The sequence below is a fragment of the Suncus etruscus genome, chromosome 5 (assembly GCF_024139225.1).
Source record: "Suncus etruscus isolate mSunEtr1 chromosome 5, mSunEtr1.pri.cur, whole genome shotgun sequence".
In the NCBI taxonomy this organism is placed as follows: domain Eukaryota; kingdom Metazoa; phylum Chordata; class Mammalia; order Eulipotyphla; family Soricidae; genus Suncus; species Suncus etruscus.
In genome coordinates, this window is record NC_064852.1 from 44,656,309 (window position 1) to 44,662,057 (window position 5,749).

At 32.0% G+C, this 5,749-nt stretch overlaps 1 non-coding gene across 1 annotated transcript; it reads left to right on the forward strand.

The window, feature by feature from the left end:
- The first annotated feature begins 2,814 nt into the window (after window positions 1-2,814).
- Window positions 2,815-2,921, forward strand: LOC126010690 (U6 spliceosomal RNA). Its single transcript, XR_007496705.1, has one exon. It is a non-coding gene; the product is annotated as a U6 spliceosomal RNA (small nuclear RNA).
- The last annotated feature ends 2,828 nt before the right edge of the window (window positions 2,922-5,749 follow it).

Consider the following 5,749-nt stretch of genomic DNA (forward strand, 5'->3'; position numbering starts at 1 on the left):
AATTTATGAGTAAATTTATTTCTCATAATCTTGAAGATGAAATATCCAATAATAAGGCAATGGCATATGTGCATCTGGTGAGAAGCTTTTCTCTGACTCAAACATAGTTACATTGTTGTGCCTTTCTTATGGCAGTGGTGACTAGGTACCTTTCTGTGGTCTCTTCTGTATGAATGGTGATCTCTACACAAAGGTTCCCTCCTCGAGATCATTCACCTCTCAGAGACCACAATCCATGTTGGGTTTTACTACTGAATTTGGGAAAGATATTCAATAGAAATGGATTCGACCATGGAACAGTGCCAGCCCAAAGACAAAAAAAAATATATCAAAAAGCACTAATTTTTTTTAAGCACTGACAACTTTCATAGAAATGTGAATAAATGAGGGAAGTAGAAAGCCTGTCTCAAATATAGGTGGGGAGGGTGGAGAGGAGGAAGATTTGGGACACTGGTGATAGGAATGTTGCACTGGTGAAGGTGGGTGTTCTTTATATGACTGAAACCCAACTACAATCATATTTGTAGTCAAGGTGTTTAAATAAAGATATTAAAAAAGCACTAATCTATAATATTGATCTAATTGCTAAACATTTAGTAGTATCTATGTAAGTTTTAATATAGATTATTTCTTTATTTTTCTTTAGTAAACATTATTTATACCTAGGCATTAATTTGAGGAATGGATAATGCATTTTCAGCCCTACTATACACTATCTCAACTACATATCATTGTTTTAAGAATAATTATGTAAATAATGAAAAAATACATCTGTACTTATTTTTGTGGGCTTAATTTTATATCTTTAACAAAAGGATATCTTTGTACAGATTGATATTTTTTCAAGATTTTTGTACATCCAATTCTGTGGTATTTTGTACTTGTTCTCAAGATTTGACATTAACATGATAAAAAAAAACACAGAATAGAAGAAATTCAAATTGTATTTTTATAATCATTGCCCTATGATCACTCAGAATAAGGGCTCCAAAAATATCTTAAAGCCAATCTCCCCTCTTCTCTCTTTCCTTCAGATAATTATTGCTAATTACCTCTAGGTGTTAGCAATTAATACTGATTGACCTCAGCTCTCTATCTCCAGCTTTCACATTATACATACTAATGCCCTTAAGGACCAAATATTTCAAAATCTCTTGCCTCTTTGACCTCTTTTGTGTTCTTTTCAGAAAAGAAATTCTAGTCATTTTGGCCAGGACAATTAGGGTCTGTTTATAATATCTAAAAGGAGAGGATTATTTTTTGCAGAAATTTAGTCTGCCAGTGACAACAAGAGCACAAAAACAAGAGAACAGCCTCCTCATTAATAAGAATTCAGTCTGAATTTGAATCAAATATGAGCAATGCTGAAAGGAACATATTTCTTCCCCTAACCTCTTGTCACCCATTGTTTAGGCTTGTCTTATGGCAAATTCATTTTAAATTTCTATTGTAATTAGTTGTGTAATAGCAGCTTTCTCATGGCAAACTGTGAATAAGTTTGGTAAAATTCCTTTAGCCTACTACTTGTACTTTTCAATGAATTTCAGAAACAGCTAAAAAACATAGTAAACCCTAAGAATTATCTATTGATAAGTTAGTTATCCAAATAAAATTTTTCTGATGCACTAAAGTAATTAAAAAGTATTGTCATCCTTCATGCCATAACCTAGAGATATTGAAAGCATAACGAGACAATATCTAAGAAGCAATATCCAAGAAGCAATAAATAAAGAGGTGGACTTTGATTCTGAATATTTATTCTAAGGGAAAATTTTCACCTGTTTAAATGTAAGAACCTCTGCACAAAAAAATCATTAGTCCATGTTTCTTAAGTAAGATAGAAAAAAATTCAGAATACAGTTTCATTTCCTGAAAGTTCCAATAGAGAGAGGAGTACACATGATGCTTTCAACACAGCCACCTTTTCTAGGCCCTGGAATCACTCATCTTTGTTTTCCTAGCCTTGTCTCCCCTTTTCATTTCCTTTAGTCATGTGTGTCTTTGGATCTTTTATCTGCAGCCAGATAAGTATAATTTTAGCAAATAAATGACCGCTTGAGGAAATGAAAAGTGAATAATCAGTCTTCTTTCAAATCATTCGCTCTTTTGCAAAAGAAATAAAATATACAATGACAAAATGATTCTGATTTTAAGAACACAATCAAGAAAAACAATACCCAATTTCAAAACTAGTGTTGATTTGATTAAATAGAACAGTTTTATAATTCTGTACTATTTCATTTAAATTTTTTATTTGGGTACTGGAGAGATAATACAGCAAGTAGGGTTTATGTTTTGAATGCAGCTGATCTAGGTTCAATTCCCCACACCACATGTGGTTCCTTGAGCCCCAATCGATTTAATCCATAAGTAAAGATCAGGAAGTAAGCCATGAGTACAGCTAGGCATGACCCAAAAGCAAAAGTAAATAATTCCAATTTTTTATTATATTGTTATTTCCATTTATTTTTATTATCTCAACAATGAATCTCATATTTCAACTAGAATTACCTGAGGGACTTGCTGAACCCACTTTCAGAGTTTTAGATTCAGCAAACTTGGGATGCTATTGAAAAATGTACATTTTAAGATATTTCCAGGTTATATTGATATTACTGATTTAGGGATCTCATTTAAGGACATTTTACTTTATTTTTTTGCATATACAGCACCCTACTCTCAACACCTCAACAGATTAATCCATGTAATTTTGGATATTTAGTTATCTCATAAAATAAGTTACACTATTTCAGCTAATAGTTAAAATCCTTCAATAATTAAAAAATTTTCAATTTAAAATAAATATAAATCAGAGTGCTAGCTTCAGCAGCACATATACTAAAATTAGAACGATACAGAGAAGATTAGCATGGCCTCTGTGCAAGGATGACATGCAAATTCGTGAAGCATTCCATAAATACATATATATATATATATATATATATATAAATCAGAAACATTTTATCTCAATAATGCCCATGATTAAAAGTTTTAATATTCTGAGTTTAAAAAAACGTTGTATGACTGAATCTCAAATTTGAATCTCAAATATCAAATTTGAATAAGTTTGTTACTGTGTATCTCATAGTGATTCAATTTAAACTTAAAAAATTTAATTTTAACCATAAGTTATTTTACTAAATTAGTATGCAAACATAATTTATTATTAAAGTATTAAATAAAATACCTTAATAAATGGCACTAAGTTGTATTTAAAACTCTAGCCAAAATATCATATATTATTATGATATATAAAAAGATTTCATCTTGAGGATTAAATGAAAGAAAATATCAATATCTTTGAAAAGAAAGAATGCCTAAACTAATCATGTCCAGAAATCCAATTTGTCAGAGAAAATCCTAGATAAGGGCCACAAATAAAACATAAAAGAAAAAGAAAATAACAAGTCATCTGGTTAAAATTTTTACTCAGCGTAAAGGTATTCAATAGATAAGATAGTCCAGAAAGAATGATACTTAAATCCATAGTCTATAATCCATGTTTATTCCTGGCCCTCTGTTGCCTCCACATCTAGATTATTTCCCTCGCCCCAGATTTTGTAGGACTACTCTTTTTTGTATTTCTGCTTTCAATCATAATACACATAGTTTATTAGCAAATGCTTACTGAATTACCAAATAAATAAGCATAGGGTAGAAATAAAGCTTATAAATCCACAAAAGGAAGAATTATATATATTTTTGTTACGGTGTAGAGCATGTAATGTTTTAGCCAAGTACATTTGTTATCTTGGGAGAATCACAGCAAGGAAGATACAAGCAGGTCTGCTGTGAACAGCTATATAGATGGTGAACAGCATCACTCCAGAAGCAATATTCAAAAAGATTACAATATACATGGCAGCAATCAAAGTTATGGGAAGTATCAAATTCCTCACTGGACAAGAGATTCTGTGAAACATCAAAGCAGAGGAAGAGGTTAGATACTGAATTTCGTCATTGGGCATGGTGCTTATGGTTGTTCTCTACTAGATTAAGCAAGTTCTGTTCGCTCTTAGTTTGCTAAAGAATTTTGTATTTTTGCAATAATGAATTAATTTTTATCATATTGAATATGCTGTGCCTATTTAGTTATTTTTAATGCATCTATAGTGATTTTTATTATAAACTACTATTCTTTAACTTAGACAGGTAAGCACTCTCTGTAATACAGTATTTTCTAGCATAAAGCCAATATTGCCTTTTTAGGATTAAACACAATTTTATACCTTTACAGGCTAATTCAGATTTTCCCCTCATTTTTTCTTAATTATTTCCTCCTTACTCTTAGTAAATTATATACTTGTCAGATTTTTCTTTTTGCATTAATTTTTAAATGTATTATCCTGTAATTATTCATACTGTTTTATTTATATACTTATATAAAACGATACACATTTTTGAAAAATGGTTCTTTATCAACTTATTAAATTGCAGTTCTGTGAGATTTCAGGAATTTGGCACTTTATTTATCTATATGTGTGAGGCACCACCTCCTCTACAATAATATTTTAAAAAATAATCATCTCTCTTAGGGGCAGACTGTGTGCAAGTTGTGCGCTTGCCTTGCATACTGCAAACCCAGATTTGATACCAGCTTCTCATATGGTTCCCTGAGCACTGCTAGGAATGATGCTTGAGAATACAGCCAGGAGTAATTGGCTAGTATGAACAACAACAAAAAAAAAACATAAAAAATAAATAAAAGGATTTCTCTCATATTTGTGATATAAAGAAAACAGTGAAGAAACAGTTACCAAAGTCACAGTAACTGAAAATTTTGTCTATAGAACTGAGTTTGTATGGTTAGGAGGTGACTGGTAAATGGAAGAAGAAAGTCTGATGATGGGTGTGGTGTTGAAATAATGTATGCATAAAATGTATACTTAATAGTTATATAAATTCTGGTACCTCAATAAAATGGTAAGAATATTTTAATTTTTCAATTAAAACTAGAGAAATAGTAAAACTAAAAGGAGCTATATGATGTCAGAATTAGGAATCAGTACTTAGGAAGGGCCTAAGGCAAATGTGCTATACAGAAAAATATAACCTCTGTCAAACACAGCTTTCTCATTTCTCATGAGGGTAAAATAAGATACTGAAACTATATATAAAAGCTTGGAAATATACCTTTATCAAGTTGTTGTTCCTCTTTTTCCATATCCTTGATCAGCTTCTAATTTCAAATCACTAAAAAACTTTTGTTTCTGGTTCTAAAATTGATTCCTGTTCAACTAATTCAGTACCTCCCAATTCTCTCCTGCTTTGACACTTTTTTTTTTTTTTTTTTTTTTTGGATTTTGGGCCACACCCGGCGATGCTCAGGGGTTACTCCTGGCTGTCTGCTCAGAAATAGCTCCTGGCAGGCACAGGGGACCATATGGGACACCGGGATTCGAACCAACCACCTTTGGTCCTGGATCGGCTGCTTGCAAGGCAAACACCGCTGTGCTATCTCTCCGGGCCCTGCTTTGACACTTTTATATAATTTAGGCCTCTCAGGTCACAAAGTAATATCTAAAGTCAGAATCTGCAAGTACATATTTAACAGTTCTTTGCAAGAGTTGGGGAATGCTGGCGTGTAATGTTCGCCAATTTCGATGGTGTAACTACTGCCACCATAAAATGACTAGACACAGAGGATAATAGAACATCCACCATACCAACCACTTACTCCCTTCTACCTTCTCTGCTTTTCTACAGATTATATTTTTGCCTGTATTTTCTTTGAGTCTGCCATAATTTC